The sequence below is a fragment of the Danio rerio genome, chromosome 17 (assembly GCF_049306965.1).
Source record: "Danio rerio strain Tuebingen ecotype United States chromosome 17, GRCz12tu, whole genome shotgun sequence".
Lineage (NCBI taxonomy): Eukaryota > Metazoa > Chordata > Actinopteri > Cypriniformes > Danionidae > Danio > Danio rerio.
This window is the reverse complement of record NC_133192.1, coordinates 37,654,145-37,676,846: the sequence shown is the minus strand read 5'-3', so window position 1 is coordinate 37,676,846 and position 22,702 is coordinate 37,654,145.

Here is a 22,702-nt window from a genome sequence, read left to right as displayed (position 1 = left end):
TCTACCTTCAGACGTTGACTGTACTGATGCACCTTTGAAGTAAGTGAGCAATTTAAAACAGATGAGTCACATTCCAATTTCCCAGCATTACTCTGGATAAAGCTACCCCTCGTGTGCACCACTGTCCAATTAATCCTCTCGCCGAGCCACATCGCTAAATAACACAGCCAGATTAAAAGATCAGTCAAAATCAGTCCAGCCACGTCAGAAAAAAGGCAGAGGCTTCACTGACTTTCTCCTTAAAAAGTCAATAACGAACTCACTTGACTGCAGGAAAAGTCGATATTTCTGAAAACAGGGCCGAGAGTGAAATTCTTTGAAATCTATCTTATGCTTGGATTTATTTATTTATTTTTAAATTGGCATGCATGAGACAAATCAGTGTCACATTAGAGAGTCTTCATGTTTTAACAGAGCAGGCAAAGTTTGGACATACTGTGAGTGAAAATAACACTGCCTATAAAGTGATTATATAAAAGTAATTGTAAGAGTAGTAACATTACTTTGAGAAAGAGTGATAATGTTTCCAAAAAGATGACTACTCGACTAACAAGTAACTGATTAATATTAATCAGAACCGGACTTAGTGATTTGGGGGCCCTAAGCAGTTTTAGGTTTGGGGCCTTAGCACTAAAAATCAAAACATTCTCTTTATTTTTCATATTTATATAAATATGTTTAAAGTTTATTTTATACATTTTCATATATGCAATAAATCCACAAACGAACCACAGTTAGTTAGACTTTTTTGTGATTAGATTTTAATATTAATGGAAAAAAAAAAAAAAAAAAAAACTTTTAAACAAATTAAATTTACAATCAATCAAACTAATCTTGTTACCATTTTTCATAATTGAATAATTGCTCTTTGTGATCTGGGAAATTTTATTTATTTGAACAATCGCTCTCTTAACAACCAGCGCTCATCATCTGACTGGTGTTTCGGCCAGAAAGCAGGATCGCTGAGGTAGCTGTGTTTCATTGTTTGTCCTATTTCTACCCCCACCCCCCAAATATTTTGAACTTTTCCATTTTTGTACACTCTACCTGTCTCTACCTCAGCTCTTCTCCTAATATTTGAACCACTCACATTTCCTGAATGTGCAGTACAGAAGGAGAGGTCCACTATTCATAGGGGGGCCCAAGGGTTTGAAAAGAAGTAACTTAGTTAAAATCTTATCAGTTATAAACAGATTTAACAAAATATAATAGAAAATTTAGAAAAGAGCTATATGATTAATATAGGCTTCTTGCCATTGGTCAGTGCCTCCTAATTCCCCAGGGCCCTAAGCGGCTGCTTACCTTGCTTATTGGGTAAGTCCGCCCCTGCTACTAACTTTCAAGAGTTTGCCCTTAGCTGATGGTTGATTATTGAGGTAGATTGGCATGCTTTCCCGGGAGAGAGCCCTGTACTCGTGAGATCCTTGAGCCTGGGGCTCCCTCCCGTTGCAGGGCGAGAGAGGAGTCCGAGTTCAGGTAAGTCTCGAGAACTCACCTGCTTGATAATGTTGTAAGTAGATCAATGCTATGAAGTGTCTATGCTGTCAATTTAGATTTGTCATTTTACTAATGTTACATGTTTTTGGTCTGTGGGAGGAAACCGGAGAGCCCGGTGAAAACCCATGCAAACACGAGGAGAACATGCAAACTCCGAAGTGTGCGAGCCGGTGACATTCTTGCTGTGCAGCCGTGGTGCTAACCACTAGGCCTCTGTGTTGCCCTAAAAAGGAAATGGGAGGATTAGGGGTGGAAGGGGGGATTCTTCAAGACAAAGATGGCTGAAGTAAGATACTCTGGTTATTTATAGTGGTAAATGCCCCGTGTGCCAGTGGTAAATCAGTGTTAGCTAATGTGGACCAGGTGCTATCAATCATAAGCACGTGCTCCTCTCAAAATTAGTTTATAAATAAACTTCACAAAATGAAAAAAACATTGTAAATTTCAGACTACGTCCAGAGCTGTAAGTGACACATTCCCTTAAAAGTATGTTTGTTCATTTTAATACAGATAAAGGAGCACATATCATCCCTGTGATGGGTACATTAACAGTATAGAAACCTGTTACTTTCAATTAAATGTTTCGGAGAACTGTTAAATGTGAAATATTAAGTAATATTTAGGTAAATATTTTAGATTTATGCTGAATTTTATTCTTATATTGTTAAACCCATGCATGTTTACACTCTATTAATGACTACCAGTAGCAAATTTGAACACATCACACCTGTCCTTTACTCTCTTACATTTAGCAGATGCTTTTGTCGAAAGCAACTTACAACTGAGGAGGCATTCAGCAACTCAAAAAGAATAGGCAATACACACAAGAAGGTTTAATTATACAATGGAACTGTTAGTGCTCAGAAAATTAAAGGTGAAGTAGGTGATTGTCTTCAGAAACATTTGTTGTTGTGCTGGTTGAAAGTCTCTTCACATTCCAATATTAATGACTAAAGTAAATAATCCAAATGTATTTGTATGTATTTTTTTTTACTCTGGGTAAGGCATAAAACTAAAAAATGTTTATCCAATTAAATATTGTTGGGCCGACATTTCCCATATTTCTTATAAGTATGCCAAACTGTCTGTCAACAAATGTAGATTTGTACATCTGCAGCTGTTCTGCAGACAGATCCACCATTTGCACGTGCATGAGCGTTCACATGCACACAAGGAAGTGACAGCCGTAAAAAAAAAAAATGCTAAATCAAAACTTTTTGAAGGCCTAAATCAATATTGGAGTTACTTTTGCAAGCTGGAGAAAGGATGACACCATTATTTCCGGTTAAAATATTTCTTTTAGACAGGTGAGGTAATGTTATGGTTTTTTTTGTTGTTTTTTTTAATGTTTTATAACTATTTTAGTCAGGCAAAGCTGTAGATGGTGCTGTATTAAGAATAGGTTATATGCACAAAAGTGTTGTTTAGCCCCTGAAATCTTCCAGCAATAGCTTGATGTGATGTTTTTCAATTTCATAAGTGACCTTTCACAGCATTGATAATGTAGATTTTTATTTAATTTAATAACAAAACAACAGTTAATAGCACTAGTGTGCCTAGCCTGCTTTACTGAGGTGAAGTTGGTTTTATATTCACATCAGATTGGTTCATTTTGGAACAATGACAAGCTGTGTCGCACTACCTATATTGTTTACCATGCTACTTTCAATATTCGGTTTGAAATAGTATGTAAGTATGGCTAAGTAATAAGTGTAATTCCTGCATCCCGCTGACCAACCACTAAGCATACAGTAGTCACTTTAGGACACAGCGTGTGAGAGAGGGAGACCAGGGATTATTTCATGCATGCAATATTGCACATCATAACAAGTTTTTCTTGCTAAACAACTGAAAATGTGCTAGATATAATACTGTTTTACATTCTGAATTGTAGTATTATAATAAACAGAGTTTAATTTGTGAATCGCGAGGTCCCGGAATAGATAGGGGTAACGGATCTGGCATGTTGGAGTGGAGAGCTGGGGGGAGGGGGGTGGAGAGGGTATACGGGTATATAACCCCAAATAATCCCGAGTAAGTGTGTTTCAAGGTAATAGCCAGATCTAATGCTGCTACATAAAGTAGCATATAAAAGTTCTATAAAGTTTTCTAAGTGGCAAATGACATAATCTGGTTGATCCCAGTCATCTTCACAGTGTGTGTTTGTGGTTTCAGAAGGTGTGGCTTCGGAGGGACTGTGTTTTCAAAGCTATTATGCTAATGGTTTGCATTTTGGCAGATCATCTACTGCACCTTTAAGTGCTAGAAAAGAAGGTGCTTTTATTTTATTTTTTAATAGAGAGAGGAGTGTTTCTGCAGTTGGTTTGTCAAGTCCACTCACCTGTGTGAAGCACAGTATATAAATGCACAATGTTTTTGTGCGTTGTTGTTCTGTTTGTAAGAAAGTGTCTGATGCAAATGTGCAAGAACTGGTGCAAGTGTTGGTTAAAGGGATAAAAGAATGTGTTTTTTCTACCGGTGGTTTGTCAAGCCCTCTCACCCGTGCGAGGCACACTCAGAATTGCACAATGTTTTGAGTTTGTCATGTGGAGTGGAGCGGTCAGAGAAAAGGAGGTCCTGATTTTGTTCACAGGGGTTCCAATGATTTTTAGTTGTCGTTAGTATGATACCAGTGAATCATTAGTCTGTGTGAGAATAAAAAGATCATTCCACCAACGAAGAACATTGAAAAAAAAAAAAGTTTTGGAAAGTGACTTAGAGCCTGTCTAGAGGAGATATAGACCTTGAGGAGCAGGTGGAGGTAAGAAGGCGCAGTGCCAGTGGCTGTTCTGTAAGCAAGCATCAATTATTTGAATTTGATACAAGCCTTGACCGGTAACCAATGCAGATAGATAAGGTGAGGTGTTACATGAGCTCTCATGGGACTAGACAATCTGAAGTGTTTTGTGTCATCTTTACAGGTTTAAGGGTGCAAGAATTAACGATGGCTCCCAGGTAAATTCAGAATAGATTTTAAACTACTGTTGTTTGTTTTGTTTTGCACTTTCATATTTATGCAACATTTTAAACGTTCACAAACCTAACTGTGCCCTACGATCTGCAGGCCAGTGGTTGCTGGAAGTCGCCAGGTCCAGGCATAAGCTGTAACAATAAAAAAATCTGTAACTTGTAATGAAAGGAAAATACTTTTCTAAGGGATACTACAGGGCACTAGATGTCTCTGGTGAGATACATAGAGGGTATAAAGGGTGAGAAGAAGAAGAAGAGAGAGGTTAGTTTTTTTTATGGAGCACGTGGTTCTTTAAGGGTATTAGTTGAGAAACCTAGAGTTTTATGCCCAATTTAAGGACTTCCATAATGTTTTAAGGGTATGATGTCTGAATAATCTTGGACGATTTTTCTTGGGGGCCATCATGCAGTTTAATTCAAACATTAACTATGAGTTTTGAAGCAGATCAGTGATTTTCAACGCACTCAATGTTTTTTCTTTGTACAGAAGAAGGGACCATCATCAAACAGCTAAGACATTAAATGTTTATTTTTTCTTGTGTTTGGGAGAATTTGGGGATTTGGGGATGTATTAGTTTTGTTTATGAGTGCATTGTTTAGTGAACTAGTATGTTTCCATTTGGGAAATAAAATTTACATGCATTGAATAAATATTTGCTAGCATCAATATTTCACTAATATCCTATTGGTAACCTTTTTTTTTTAATGTGACTGCAATGAATAAAACAAGTGAAAATTTACAAAGCAATTAGGTCTAAAACTGTGAAAAACCCTCCCTACAGAACTGCATCAAATATTGTATGTGGCAATTTTTAAAGCAAAACTTAAAACCTATTCATGCACAATTGCTTTTGATATTCAGTAGTGCAAAGGCGCTGTTTTCAAATTGCCCAATTCTCAAAGCATCCACTGCCATGTAACACATGACTATTGAATGCATCATATACACTAATGATTGCATTGTACATACTGCATACTAATTACATAGTATACATTACATATACTAATTATATGTCTTGTAATGCTTTATTATAGGAACCATATTTACTAATTTCTATACATATTGGCTGTTTGTTAGTACTTATAAAGCAGTGATCCCTAACCTTTTTATCAACGTGGACCGGTCAACGTTTGATCATTTTATTGTGGACCGGGGGTGGGCGTTTGTTGATAGGGTTAAAAGGTTGCTAGGGGACCATCAACCTTTTTCTCAGAGGATGACAAATCATTGCTGTCACTCTGATACAAGTTTTATTCATTAAGAAAATTACAAAGCACTGCAGTGTGTGGCTGTTCTGTGTTTGTCTGGGAGAGTTAGTTTACCAAAATGTGTATGTTTCAAATAAGCTGAAGCTGATTGGTTGCGCTCCCGTCATTCATTCAACTGTGTGCATCTGGAAGGCGCGAGCATGTCCCACCGCTTGCGTGCACAAGCTGCAAACCTCCATTAGGAATTACTAACTTTAACTAATTTTAGAGTGTGAACTCTAGAAAAGATGCGATATGTGAATGTCATTTGCGATCTCCAGCAGTTGATATTCTTGCACGGACATGCTGGATCAATCTGATTTGTTGAAAAATGGGTTGCGGATCTATTCCTTAGCAGTTTTTGGGTCCTTCACTGGGCCTTTTCCCCTTAGCAAAGAAACTTTCCAAAGCATCCGTTTCTTACTCATTTTGCTGCTTGAAGGTTACATTCGAGCGCTTAACTGACCGAGATGTAAGCAAGAGAATACAGTCAATTTAAAAAATAAAAGGTCATTCAGACTCAGATAATAAATAAAGCAGAAATAATTAATGATTTCTTGTGTGGCTCGATACCAATTAATCTACAGATCGGTCCCGGTCCATGGCCCGGTGGTTGTGGACAGCTTTTAGAAAGTATTTATTGTACATGCTCATATTCTACATCCCTGATTCTGCCCAATACCAAAACAAAACTACTAATACCTATTAATAAGTAAATAATTAGGAGTTTAATTGTTTGTTGATACCAAGAATTGAAAGTATGAAAAAAAAAAAACTCATGTTTATTATAATATAACAGGAGCAGAGGAACTTTTAACTCTTACTTAATTTAGTGAAGTTAAAGTGAAAAAAAAAGAATATATATATATATATATATATATATATATATATATATATATATATATATATATATATATATATATATATATATATATATATATATATATAAAAAATAATAAATAACACTTTACATGAAGGGGATGTTCATGAGACTTTATCAAGACATGGTGTCATAAATGATATATGATTGAGATTTTCTTTTCTTATTATAACTCTCATTAGGTGTCATTTACTTAGTTGTCATTTTAAATGCAAAATGTACTATACTAAATATACCAAATAATTATAACATGTCTCTGTCCTTGTCAGTTCAACTAGATATTATCAAGACATTATATCCTGTCATAAACCTGTCATAAACATGATTGTAATTAATTTTATAACAGTATCAAACATATTTTCTTGAGCTCAACTACAGTGGTACAAACTAAATCTGTCATTAAAACTAAATAATAATGACATTGTTATAAAATTATTTGACAGAGTATTGACACTTCATTTTTCTGAATTATAGATTCATAAGTGTTGCTGCCTTGGCAATATCAAGTTGTCAAGTATCTGAAACAATGCCATCTTTGCATTTAAAATAAAACTTTCCATATTTATGATGTGTTATGTCATTATTATAAATGCGTCTTTTGAAAGCCACCTTCAAGTAAAGTGTTAGTAAAAATAAATTAATATAAATATTATAATAAATGTTTAATTAATTACCACACACATCTGTATATTCATAAGGTCAAATATCACAGACAAAATGGTCTGCGAAGTGGGTAGGGATCTCTACATTTGTTTTTCCGTGAAGTGCGTGTCTCCTTCACTGTCTTCCCTATGTCAGTCAATGCAATGTAATGCAGTCTCTTCTGGCATCATATCCAGCATATCTTCCCATTACCAATGCCTGGGGGGAATCCGACTGCACGCGCTACCTGAAATATTCATCCGTTTCCGAACACAACCCTGACTTCTAAACTAAGCTTCTAATTCCCAGTTCATTATCACATAATGACATTAATGTTCGACCTTGGTCCATCAATGCCAACTTGTCAGTCCGGAATTGACCTGATATTACTGTTAAAATGGCAACACATGGAGCTGAAAAAAAGCAGTGTTATTCATCCCTCCAGCCTCTGAATTAATTCTCAATGGACGACACACTGTCTGTCCATCCCTGCCATTCTGAATCTGGACACATCATTAGGTGCTCTTTGTGTTGACCTGGCTATACTGAACAAGTCATTGCCTCTTTTTCCCTCCCAGGCTACCTTGACATGGACCTGACATGGGTGACATGTTTGAGAGTGGGGGATGTTTTTTGCTTTCTCTCTTTTTTTTTTTCTTTTTTTTCTCGTCCCTCTGCTGTCTCAGCACGGCCTGTCAGTTTGAGAAGTGTGCGCCCCCAAAATTTAATAGGGTTTTCTCCCTGTGCCTCCCTTTGGACAGACCGGCGCTGGAGAATTCAGGGCGGCTCATTTTTGAGAAGTGCAGAGCAAAGTTCAAAACACTCCTTTCGTGCTGTGCATCTGACTTTCTATGACTTTTTTTCAGTCGCAAACATCCAGGATTCAAAGTTGCTGTGCCTCAGTGGCTGCTCGGAGTCAGTGTGGGACTTAAGTTAAGCTTCAGGATGTCGTAGGCTGGACATTGGTGCATAAAATATTTTTATGCTTTTGTGGGAAACATTGTTTATCTAATAATAAAAGGAGATTATAATTGATAAATTATACACTACCTGACAAAAGTCTTGTCGCCTATCCAAGTTTTAGGAACAACAAATAATAACCTGATTTGTAGTTGATCATTTGGTATCAGAAGTGGCTTATAGGTAAGGCAAAGGGCTTTAAATTACACTTATTTTACCAAAATAAAATATGATTATGCCATGATTTTTAATTATTTAATTAGGAAAGTAAGGTCTGACTTTGCTTAGACCAAAATAAATAATGTACAGTATAGAATATAAAGTCATGGTGCTGTGGAAAAGGAATGAATATTGTGTATGACTCCTATGAGCTTGGATAAGTGCATCCATACATCTCTGCAAGGATAAAATAACTTATTAATAAATTCATCTGGAATGGCAAAGAAAGCGTTCTTGCAGGACTCCCAGAGTTCATTAACATTCTTTGAATTCATCTTTAATGCCTCCTCCTTCATCTTACCCCAGACATGCTCAATAATGTTCATGTCTAGAGACTAGGCTGGCCAATCCTGAAGCATATTGATCTTCTTTGCTTTCAGGAACTTTGATGTGGATGTGATTAGAAGAAGCGCTATCCTGCTATAGAATAGAAAAGTTAATTGACAAATACTAGCTTTTTTTGCTCAGAAGGTCTGTGAAATTGTTAGGGTAATGAGGTAATCAAAGAATTAAATTACAATATATTAAAATTATGTCATCAATAAAAAATTAAAAAGGGGGAAAATGTAACACATTAATGAAATGTCAATAAGGTTGAAAAATAAATAAATAAATAACCCACTCACAAAAATTATTATTACATGTGGTCTAAAATAAGTAGAATGAATTAATTATTTTAAAAAATTTAAAATATATACATTGAGGTATACGCTATTGTACATTTACATTCACATTTAGTCATTTAGCAGACTCTTTTATCGAAAGCGACTTACAAATGAGGACAAGGAAGCAACTTACACAACTATAAGAGCAACAATGAATAAGTGCTATAGGCAAGTTTCAGGTCTGTAAAGTCTAAGAAGAAAAGTATTAGTAATTTTTTAAAAAAATTTTTTGGGTACAGTTAGTGTGATATCCAGAGAGGCAATTGCAGATTAGGAAGTGAAGTGGAGACTAAATAGTTGAGTTTTTAGTCGTTTCTTGAAAATAGCGAGTGACTCTGCCCTTCTGATGCAGTTCCACCAACTGGGCAGATTGAACGCGAGTGTTCGGGAAAGTGTTTTCTTCCCTTTTTGGGATGGAACCACGAGGCGACGTTCATTCACAGAACGCAAGTTTCTGGAGGGCACATAGATCTGCAGAAGTGAGAGCAGATAAGAAGGAGCAAAGCCAGAAGTCACTTTGTAGGCAAACATCAGAGCTTTGAATTTGATGCGAGCAGCAACTGGCAGCCAGTGCAAACGGACTAGCAGCGGAGTGACATGTGCTCGTTTAGGTTCATTGAAGACCACTCGTGCTGCTGCATTCTGGAGCAGCTGAAGAGGCTTGATAGAGTTAGCTGGAAGTCCCGCTAATAGAGAGTTGCAGTAATCCAGTTTGGAGAGAACAAGAGCTTGAACAAGGAGTTGAGCTGCATGTTCAGATAAGAAGGGTCGGATCTTTCTGATGTTATAGAGTGCGAATCTGCACGATCGAGCAGTTCTAGAAATGTGGTCAGAGAAGTTTAGTTGGTCATCAATCGTTACTCCAAGGCTTTTCACCATTTTGGATGCAGTAATGGTTGCCCCATCCATCTGGATTGAAAAGTTATGGTGTAGAGTCGGGTTGGCAGAAACTACAAGCATTTCCGTTTTTGCGAGGTTCAGCTGAAGATGATGATCTTTCATCCAGTGTGAAATATCCAACAGGCAGGCTGAGATGCGAGCTGAAACCGAGGGATCATCAGGATGAAAAGAGAGGTATAGCTGGGTATCATCAGCATAGCAGTGGTAGGAGAATCCATGTCTCTGGATGACTGGTTCTAGAGATGATGTGTAGATGGAGAAGAGAAGTGGCCCAAGAACAGAGCCTTGAGATACCCCAGTGTTTAGATGCTGTAGGTTGGACACCTCTCCCCTCCAAGACACCCTGAATGACCTGTCAGAGAGGTCAGATCTGAACCATTGTATAACAGTGCCCGCAACGCCCAGTGACTCGAGCATAGATAGCAGGATCTGGTGGTTGACAGTGTCAAAAGCGGCTGACAAGTCCAGCAAGATGAGGACTGATGATTTTGAGTCTGCTTTAGCCAGTCTGAGATCCTCCACGACCGAGAGCAGGGCAGTCTCAGTTGAGTGGCCTTATTGTACAATTTATGTCATTTAAAAATAATAATAATAATTTAAATGAATACTTTTAATTGGGAAATAATATTCAGTTGATTAAGTGTGACAAAATATGTTTTGATAATATTTTATAAATATATAAAATGGCCGGCAGCTAGCTCTCTGCAACTCTTACAGTCACCCACTGAAGCTAAGCAGGGCTGAGCCTGGTAAGTACCTGGATGGGAGACCACATGGGAAAGCTAGGTTGCTGCTGGAAGAGGTGTTAGTGTGACCAGGAGGGGGCACTCAACCTGTGGTCTGTGTGGGTCCTAAGGCCCCAGTATATTGATGAGGACTTTCAGATGAGATGTTAAACTGAGGTCCAGATTCTATGTGGTTGTTAAAAATCCCAGGATGTATTTCGAAAAAGAGTATGGGTGTATAAGCCCAGCATCCTGACCAAATTTGCCCACTGGCCTCCTAACCATACCCGAATCATAATTGGCTTCATCACTTCATCATCTCTTTTCCACCAATAAGCGGCTGCTGCTGGTCGTGGACAAGGAGATTCCCCCAAAAATGTGTAAAGTGCTTTGAATGTTCAGAAATGAATGATGTAAATGTAAGGAAATACAACCTATATAAATGGACAAGCTTCTATTAATAAAACACAATAAAAATTTGATTGGCAGCTGAACTTTAGACATCAGTTACCTTTGTCATCCTTATAGGAGTACACAATTTATGGCTAATTTCTTGTTTAAATTACATTCAGTGTGTTTTTAGAACATTGTGAAAACCGCTATATAAGATAGAGTAGTGGTAGCTGGTGTTCATAAATTCATTTTCTTTACAGTGTCTATTAAAGCTCACAGCAGCTTAATGGTTTGTGCTTTCATTAATAGTCATCTCAGACGCTGAGCGGTGTCTGAATAGCATGTGTCACACTCAATGAAAAGGTCTGCAGTCCTAAATCATATTAAGAATGTAGTTTAATCAGAGGACTGTGGATCTCACCTTTTGACAGGCAACTCTTGTACGTGCTACTCCAAAAGAACTTTATCAATGCTATGAGCAATGTATCTTGAAGTTTGTTTACATGACAGCGCAATTTTTTTTCAAAAGTTTATTTATTTATTTATTTATTTATTTATTTATTCCTAACTTTTGAAAAATATTGCCTATAGAATACATTGGCTTAATTATTCCTTTTCACAGATCTGCAAAGGACTATATATATATCTCCAATGACTTTCATAGTGTATATGTTTTATTACTAAGGAAGTCAATGGTAACAGGTTTTACACTTTCTTTTGGGAAAAGTGTGGTAGGTTTTGGACCACTTGAGGGTTCATACCTAGTGAGTACAATTTATGTAATGATGCCAGAATTTTCATTTTTGGGTGAACTATCCCTTTAAGTAAAGTAATCATTTTACACCCCTGACCAAGAACATTGTAATATACATGCCATGTCGCTGTGTAAAGAAACAATATTCGCCTGTGAATATAAAAACCTTTAGTCTGCCATTGTTATGTTGGTTGTCATGTACATATATTGATTGTCATGCTTATATACTGACCATGCAATATGCATGTGCATAATGTGGCCATTTTCACAAAATTATGGGTAACATTTTTAATGGTTCATTTGAGTATGAGCAGGCTAATAATTTATTTATTTTCAATCAATTTAATTGACTATAAGAAACTTTACAAGTACATGTCACACGTACACTAACCCTAACCACAACCTAACAGTCTATTTATAATCTGATAAGAATTAGTTGGCTTGTAGATGCAATGTAACTTAAATTCAACAAACGGACCATCAAAATAAAGTGTGACCAAATCATGTTTTGATAATGTAGTTTAAAATATTATAAAAAAAAGTGTAAAACTTTAAAATCCATTGTCGTGTCCAAAAAAACAAAACAAAAAAAAAACAAAAAACAAAAAAACACTGTAGTTGTGTAAATGAAAAGGTTTTTTGTTGGAATCACTATTTAACATTATTTAAGGGTAAAACATACCCTTAAATGACCTGTATCATTTTACATGTTAGTATCAACGCAGTGTATCCTGGGAAGGCGTTGCTGACCGCTTGACCCACCGATGTTTAAATCAAACTCCATGTGAAGTGAAGTTATGCGTGACCACTGGAGTGGCCCACCTGCAGCCGTCCTAACATAAACATGGACGCTAGTGTCTCAACATAGACTTCTCCTGTTTCGGGACAGCTGCAGCCCAAGCACACACACAAACCATTTTAAATCCGCTAAATCCCAAACCCTCGCTGGCCTTCGGCTGGCTTGTTTGCGCCTTACGGGGGTTACTTTTCCCCAGCTAATATTTATCAAGTTGGCTAGTCAGAGGTCACAGAACAGAAATATTAACAGTGGTGTGAAGTATACAAAACCAAGCCCTTGAGTAAAAGCAGATACTGTAATCAAATATTACTCCAATAAAAGGATTAAAAGCTTATTTTTAATTTTACTTGAGTTAAAGTGCTAGAAATGTTTTATTTTTAATGTACTTAAGTAATAAAGAAAAAAACAATAAGTACATACATTGATAATTAATGATTTTTCAATGTGATTAGTTGATCAGTGAATGGATCACTTGATTCAATTCATATTAAACTACAAACTTGATATTTGGGAATCATAAAAGTACATTTGAATCAGTGAATCGTGAACCGGGTGCTCTGACCAGATCATTTAAATCGGTGAATTATTAAGTGGAAAGTCTCTGACTAAATCATTCGATTCAATAAATCTTTAACAACAGATTTGCTCTAAATACAGACTTGATAATAATGAGTGAATCATAAAACAAAATTTGAATCAGTAAATCATGAACCAGAGGCTCTGACCAGATCATTTGAATGTGTGAATTATTAACTGGAGACTCTCTCTGACTAAATCATTTGATTCAGTTCATCTTTAACTACAGACTTGCTTTGACAATTATTTTAATCAATGTCATGTAAACTGGATACTTACTCTAATACACCATCAGTGAATCATTAACTGGAGATTCTTTGAGTAGATCATATGATTCAATTAATCTTAAACTAGATCCTTGCTCTAACTATATCAGGGGTGGCCAACCCTGTTCCTGGAGATCTACCTTCCTACAGATTTCAGTTGCAACCAATATCAAACACACCTGCCTGTAATTATCATGTGGTGTTCAGGTCCTAATTAATTGGTTCAGGTGTGTTTGATCAGGGTAGCAACTGAAATCTGCAGGAAGGTGGCTCTCCAGGAACAGGGCTGGCCACCCCTGATCTAGACGATTTAAATCATTGGATCATAAACTTAGCACTCACTCTACAACATTTGAATCAGTGAATCATACTCTGAAAACTTAATCTCAAATGATGATTTGATTCAGTGAGTCATTAACTGTACACCGTAAAAAAGAGATGTTACTCAGTCATGACAACAAATGTTTTCGTTAAGTGTAACTTATTAAACTAAGTTAATAATGTTCTAACTTTATTTTAGAAGTTACACAAGCTGTTTTAATTCAGCTTAATGTAATACAAGTTCAAATGATTTATACGGTTAATTTGATTCAGTTAAAAAATTTAAAGCCGGCAAACAGTATTTCTTTTTACATTGTAGACTCACACTGAATGGGACCATATGAACCAATGAGTCAATAATTGTAGACTCTTAAAGAACCACATGAACTGATGAGTCATTAACTGTATACTCGCTCTAAAATCAGAAATGCCCAAAGTTGGCCCATGGTAACCTTTAGTTTGGCTCGCCATATCTGAAAAGAAAGGGAGAATAATAAGGAGGTGGTTGGGGCAAATGCCTTTGAAAAAAATCATAATTTTGAGTTTAATGTAAACTTTAGTTTTTTTGTTTTATTGAGGGGCTACAAAAAAAAAAGCCAACTCAAATTAAATGACTTAGTTAAATATGTAAATACATCAGGCTTAAAATGTAAATACTGTGAGTTGACAGATGCACAAGACCTCTGTAAGCAAATCAAGGCAAAGGCAAGAGCAGCTGGACTGGGATGGGATTGTTTATGCTTTTACTGTAATATGTTCATTATAATATGCTAAAAATGACACTGCATCATTAATGAATATATTTTAAAGCAACATTTTCTAGCTATTTTTAAAATAAGCAAATAAATTAGGAAATTACACATGGCAAATTTAATGTCATATGGTTTGGTACATGTAGCTTTGGCTTACAGCTCTCAGTCAAGTTTGGTTTTTGGCCCTTTATTAAAAAAAATAACAATAATAAAAGATTGGCCACCCCTGCTCTAAATGAATTATTTGAATCAGTGAATCATTTACTAAAGACTCACTCTGACCAGATCATTTGAATTAATGAGATGTTGATCTACGAACAAATGCAACTGAGATTGTTTAATTCACAAATTAATGGATCAGTTAAACCAGTTTAACAGACCAATTGACAAGATTCATCTAAATTACTTATGAAATACTGATCACAATTTTGAGAAGGTCACAATTACTATGGTTTTGAAATGTTTGTTTAGTCCATGAGATAACAGAAAATATTTGAATTAAATTTTTTGTAAAATGCTCAGATAAATATATATACTACAATTATTTAATTAGGTCAAGTAAACTTTTACCAAGTGGATACCTTAATGGCAAAACAACAACAAAAACAAAAATATTATACAGTAATTGCAAACCAATTTGATATCAGTTAACTACCTTGATGTCAAAAACAACATAAAATTGACATATAATACTACAGTCAAAAACACATAAAAAAACCAATAGTAGGATTGTCCTGTAATCATATTTTGATGGCAATGTTAGATGTCAATTTAGTGTCATTTTGACATAGTTTACATTAGGGTTGGGCGATGTTGATTAATTTGGCATCATACAATGTCTAATTTGAAACTTTGTGATGGACGATGGCAGTGAATGATGAACGATGGCAGTGAATTAATTATTTATGAATAATAAATTAATTCCTAACAAATTTATTTGTAGCCTACTGTTTTAACTACCTGACTCTGGACAAAGACTACCTGGTCTTTGTTTTTCCCATAACCAAATCATAAATAAATAAAGATACGTTACACACAAATTACCAACTGTCAATCACTTTTTACGCAGGACTTTGGCAAGAATAGGCAGAGTGATTTGTGTCGTTATAATGGCATCGACAAACTTGGTTGGTAAAATAGGTGCGCAACCAACAGGAATCAATCAGCAGTCTCTAAGGTTTTCGCTAAAATTACTTAGTACAAGTGTGAAAGCCAAAGATGAAAGCAGTGTACTGATGCTGTGCATGTTACCGGATATATTTAAAAGACAGAAGAGTTGTTAGATAGAGACAAGAGTAATTAAATGTGACGCTTAACAACTATAGTGAGACGCATTCTTGATGAACTGTCTGACGTGCACTGCTCTCAGGGGTTTTGTGGTCAAAGCATCCGCTGACTGCCTGGAGCTCAGATGATTGCATATGTTGTGTGTGTAAGACGTCACGTGATGTGTGTTTTCAGCGGTGTAGTGTGAAAGGAGGGCTAGATGAAACGCCAGTGTGGACGTGAATTGTTTTAGTTCTAAAATGCCATTCTAAAACTAAGATGTATTAGTGTAAATGGCCTAAAGGGCCTAAGTGTGTGTTTTCACGAGTGGGTTGTTGCTGTGATGGGGGCAAGGCTGAGGATTGCGAAGCCGGCTCAGCATTGTGATGTCTTATCGGCCATCGGCGATGGACAGTGGCATCGTCTATCTACCCAACTCTTGTTAACACGCAATGTCGATACAAAATCGAGTAAACTTATAAAACTTTTCTTGTATTATAATACTATTTGTGTCATTGTTTTGTGGTCAAAGGGGCATTAATGTGTGGATGTCAAATAAATGTCAAGATGTTTTGATGTTTTTTTTTTTTTACAATAAGGTCTCACTGGGAAATTAAATAGACTTTGTTGCTGTTCACCATTGACTACTAGTGCAACAAATAAACCCAAACAGCTGTGCTATATTTAATCTAGCATAATGCAGACTGAGGTGAACGGTGTGAAGTGCCTTTTTTTTTTTTGCTCACGCCAGACACGATCATGGCTGTTTTAAATCCACGTCAGAATATATTTATGCTCTTATTAAACATTCCTTCACCTTAATCCTGTAATTGAGCAACAGGTTGTCTTCTTTCAGCACCCCGAATAGGTTTGGAAGCAAAGAATTCCCTGCGCTGCCAAGGAGATGCACTGTCTAGTGTTTCACTGTCACCTGCTGCAGTCTGTGCGTAACACGGCTCTGTAATTACACTGAAAGGCTCTGGCTTCTGAATACACTGGTCTTTGACAACAAGCTTGAATTCTTCCTGCCCGTTTTGCTTAGCTGGTGATTCAGGGACTCCGCGGCGTGAAATGTTTTCCTTGGCCTGCTACCTAGCAAATGTGCTGGCGACCCTTTGGCTTGCACTGAGGAGAAGGGGGGATTTCAGCCGATTGGACATGGTCCATAAATCAACACCCACATCTTTCTAGAACACAGAGAGAATGAGCTGAGGGGTTAAGGGGGTACAGGGGTGTGTGTTTGGGTATTTGAGTGCGTATGAGCTGGAGACCAGCTATAGATCCCCAGTCAAGGACAAATATTTGTATGACATACAGCAATGCTCAAAACTTTGGGATTTTCTGATTTGAAGATAGAGTTTACAAAATGAAAATCAGTAGAGGTCTTTTCTCTCTTTTTTGTCATTGCCTTTATTTAAAAGGATAGTTCAACCCAAAAAAAAAAAAAAACCCAAAAAAAAAAAAAAAAAAAAAAAAAAAAAAAAAATATATATATATATATATATATATATATATATATATATATATATATATATATATATATGTCATCTTTTACTCACCCTGTTTTAAACCTAAGTTCCTTCTTACACAATGTTGAGCGCAAAAGAAGACGTTTAAAAAAAATGATGGAAACTAGCACCTATTCAACAGTATTTATTTATTTTTTTCCCACTATGGATGTCAATGGTTTTCTGTTTTCGTCATATTTCAAAATGTTTGCGTTTGTGTTTTTATGTGACCATAAAAAAAGAAAAAGGGGTAAGCTGTCCCTTTAATGATAAATAAATAATTAAAAAAGATTTTTTAGATGTCCCTTTTTAAATCATTATAAAATGCATATTCTTTATTTTTCTAACATAAAAGATATTTTAAGAACAGACAGTTCAAAAGTACAGCTTATTTATTTAAGATTAATAGATGGGACCTCACTCCACAAAAGTATTGATTTCTTAATAGTTATATTAATAAGCAAGCTCAATCACTCCACAAAGTTTAGTGTGCATACAGCAAACAATAATGAACTTTGCCTTTATTCTAAGGGATATTTCAACCAAAAAATAAAAACAAATATCTGTCATCATTTACTTATCCTGTTTCAAACATGTTTAAGTTCCTTCTTACATTGTTGAAGATAAAAGAAGATATTTCGAATAATGATGGAAACTGATAACTTGTATTCAATAGTATTTTTCCTTATATGGGTGTCAATGGTTTCCTGTTTCCAACATTCTTCAAAATATCTACCTTTGTGTTCACCAATTAAAAAGATAAGTGGGTGAACTGTCCCTTTAAGTCATTTTAGCCCAATTTACAATTTAGCCTACCCAATTCACCTGTACTGCATGTCTTTGGACTGTGGGGGAAACCCACACAAACGCAGGGAGAACATGCAAACTCCACTCAGAAACGCCAACTGACCTAGCCGAGGCATGTGACCCAGCGACTTCTTGCTGTGAGGCGACAGCACTACCTACTTCGCCACTGCGTCACCTTGTCTATATTTAATAATACAAAAAATAAATAAGTAAATATACAAAAAGTCTAAAATCTGTGTGTGTTTCATATATTTATTTATTTTTAGCAAAGCTAAATTTTATCTAATTTTTCATTTTGCATTTATTATATTGTTGGTTGGATATCAATCAAACACTGTATGCTATATTTTAGAAATAATTTGGTTTTCAGATGTTTGCAAAATACTGTTTGTGTTTGTTTTTGAAAGGCACCTTTTCAAATGTTGTTATCTGTGTGTGCATGTGCATGTGTGTAAGCATGATCACGTGTGTGTGTATATGTGTCTGTGTGTGCAAAATGAAAAATATAAAGAGCGTTAGGAAAAGTTTTTCATTACCAACAGCTGGAAGTCTTCACTGCAGAAAGTGTTAAATGTAGCAGCCCAGACTCCACTGTCCTTAAGATAACTTCAGCGAGAGAGAAAGAGAGAGAGAGAAAGGGGACTTTCTCCTGTCAGTGGTCTGGCTTGTAAACCAGCGCTGAGGCCAGCAGGAAGTCTAGCTTGTTTTGACTTCACGCTCCTTGGCTAAGAATAAAACCAGCCTGGACTGCTGTTGCTTCAGACATGCAGTATTCAGCCCAGTGTGCTTTCATGTCTGTTTCACTTTAGAAATCTGATATGTAAGGGGATTTACATATCAATTACTCTTTTAAGATGTATTTGAAATATCCAGGAGATTCAGATCGATCGGGGTGTTTGTTTTGAATTTCGGTTTGGAAATGAGAAAAGGATGTATTTAGACTGGTATTTTCCCCTCAAACATCTGCCAAACTTCTTATCTATATTTATGTGACCTTTAGCACTCAGGAACTTACAGGGGCTCGCATTTTTTGTTTCAAGCATTTGGCAGAGGAATAATTCCTGCTATAAACCCACATGTTTCAAACAGACAAGAAAGAACAGGTGCTTTAGAAAGCTCTGTGTTACAGAATACTTGACCTTGCTGTGACTTCAAGACATTTCCCTCTGGCCTGCAGATTTTTAGACTTACACATATTATGTATATATTTCTTTCTTTCTTTTTTTTACTAACTTTTCTTTGGCTTAAGCCCTGGTCAGATCACATGATTTTGTTAGGATTTTGGCACGATTTCCTTGACGTAGGGTGTTATGAAGAGTCGTAAACAACAACTGGGCATTGTGACACACGATTTCAAATAATTTTTTCCTTGTGTAATGTGGCATAGTTCACAAAAAACGATATCATTGCGACACCTTACGACACTATCGCAGAAATATCTAATTTTTTCCCGATCTTTATGACTGTCACGTGGGTAATTTCTTGGTTATATGAGCAGGTGCTGCCATTAATCTGTGGGTCTGGTAATCAAAGTAGGCTGCATGTTTACTTATCGGTAAGGCTCGGGTGGATAAGATCAATGGTTGGTTATGCAAACTTTACATACTTTTCTTAAATATTAAAGTGTTTTGAGCAATTTTATTTGTCAGACTGGAACAAATATGCAGACATTATTCTCAAAACAAGTTTCAGAGTTCTCTCATCCTTCCGACCGAGTTTGTTCTTCTGAGGCTTTCTGGAACGACGTTCAGTGCTGTGAATACATTTTAAAAGCCTGTCTTGCTTATTCAAAATTAAATAGAAACTGACTGGCGCAATGGATGTTTTTGTCATTAAAAATGTAAACCGTTTAACATAAGTTTATTCTAAACTGTGAATAGTTCACTTTAATTTTGTTTAGGCTAGATTTTATTTTATCTATTTTATTATTATTATTATTATTATTATTATTATCATTATTATTATTATTATTATTATTATTTATTTTTTTATTTATTTTATTTTTTCTTTAGGCCTAAAGCATATATCGGACTAGTTTTGAAGCACTTCACCTTAGATGTTAATCGTTATTCTTGGTTATCTTGTAGAAAACTGACTAACAAAAAATAGATAAAAGAAAATAAAGATACAAGTTATACCAAATGACACTCGTTTCAAAAATATATTTTTTTCCAAGAAGAATATGCTAATTATTTTTCTCAACTGTACAGGTGGATGATTTGTTTCGCTCTGTGGAAAATAAGGGTTTAATTAATTCTTCACTGTAATTATTGTATGACAAACCTCTGTCTTATATTTGCTTTTTTTTTGTCTTATATGTCTTTATTTTGCATCTTATTTTTCCTCTGCGCTGATGTGCTTTCATTTTCTCCATCCCACTCATGGAAAGTTCAGGCGAGGGAATGTTTAATAAGCAACCCATGGCTGGAGAATATACATTTAGATTTTAAAGTAAATATTTTAATATTAAAAACAAAATATATGTTTGAACCTATCAATGTCATACGGATGCCCTTAAATAATGTAGCCTAGTTGTCAGCAAGCATCAGTATTTGACTTTGACATAAGATTAAAAAAAGAAACGCTGAAATTAATAAAATATTGTTATAACAATACTTGTGACTGCTTTGGGAAAAAACGCTTATTGTAGATGTCATAGGATGACTGATCATGAAGGAACGTGTAGTCCGGCACATTTGTTGCACATAACAAGTCAAGATTTTATTAAAGCAAAATCGCATAATCTGACCATTTTTTTTTTTTTTTTTTTTTCTCTTGAATGACTCACTGGAATGAACTATTTGCTTTATTTATTTACTTATTTATTTATTTATTTATTTATTTATTTATTTATTTATTTATTTATTTATTTATTTATTTATTTATTTGTGTTTGTTAATTTGTTAATTTATTGTATATTAAATTTAATAAAATGATTTTGAATTAAATTAAATTCCTTATTTATTTTATAACATTTTATTTTAGCCAGTATCACCTCTGATTACCTAATATCTGCTTTTTTCTTTTCTTTTCTTTTATTTTAATCTTCCAATTTTATTTTATAATCAATCTAAATATTTTAATGAGCTAATAAATACACTGTTCGTGTCAGTAAATCAAGACACTGCTTTTAGCAGGTCATTTAGGTGGATTTTTTAACCTTTCAGCATATGGAGGGCCCCAGGGTCGAGGCCGAGGAGACGACAGAACTATAAAGTGAGAGAGACAAAGTGAGCCCTGTTTCATAGATCTGTCTCTACCATCTTCATAAGTCTGTAACCAATTATGATGGTGGATTTGTGTGTGATTTCTGCCCGGTGATGAGCATCCTCTACATCTGGGTTGCAGTGAAGAAAGAAAGTCTCATGTTACTGCTGGAGTGTTTAGATATTTGAATAAGCTGAGTACATTTATGTATAAAACTGAAAAATGTTGGAGACCAGATGAAAGAGGATTGGTCGAGCAAGGTGCAAAACACAAACACATTTTCATGTGCCTCAGAAAAGTAGTATTGGTCTAAAGAGACAATTTCATGGGAAATCAGGTTCCTCAGGTTACTTCCCTTAAAGTAAATTTGAACAAGACCATCAAAAACATTTTTAACAAGATCATTAAAATAATTCCACATGCAAAAAGGATCACAATGGGACAGTTAACCCAAAATGAAAATTCTTGTCAGTGATTTAACCCCCAGTTTGAACTTGCTTGTGTAAACCATAAAATAATATAAACATGTTTAAACAGTGCTTAAAAATATATAATCCCCTCTGTGTAAATTTTGCAGTCCATTCACTTATATATATTTTTTTTCTTTTAATCTTTTTTCTTTTAATCTTTTGTAGTATGTATGTACATATGTGTGTGTATATATATATATATATATATATATATATATATATAGTACTGTCTGGTTCTGAAATCTGATTGGCTGATAGCCGTGCAATATTCTGCAATATCAGCACTCATACAGCCTCTTCACTCTTGTGTATTACTCCACCCACATAGTGACAGCATATCCATAAACTCTCTACAGTTTGACAAATATTGCAGTTGTTGGACAACATAATGTACTTTGGGGGCTTTTTTTTTTTAGGCGAGAATATTTGTTTAGGTTGCAACTATGCAAGATAGTGCTTATTTGAAGTATTTATCATTTCAGAAATTCAGAGCGTCAGTGGCCATTAGCCTGTCATTAAGCAGAGCAAAAGGGTTAACAATCCGTCACAAGGTGGTGACAGAGACTACATAATATGTCCTTAGAGGATAAAATCATTATAAAACAGGTAAGTAAATCTCTCTCTTTTGTATGCTGTAATGCTGTATTTATACCATACTAATCAAATAGTGTTTGCTTTGCTTTGGCTTTTTCTGTCTTAATTATTGTGATATTCTGACTGCAGCAGGGAAATTTAAGTTCTGTAGACTGATGGAATTTGATGCCATTCAGCCTTATACTCTTAAAATGTAAGCAAAATTACCTGTCTTATCATCAATTAGACATTACGCTAGAGAATCATTCAAACACTAGCTCTAAAGAAACGTTGGTGAATGAGC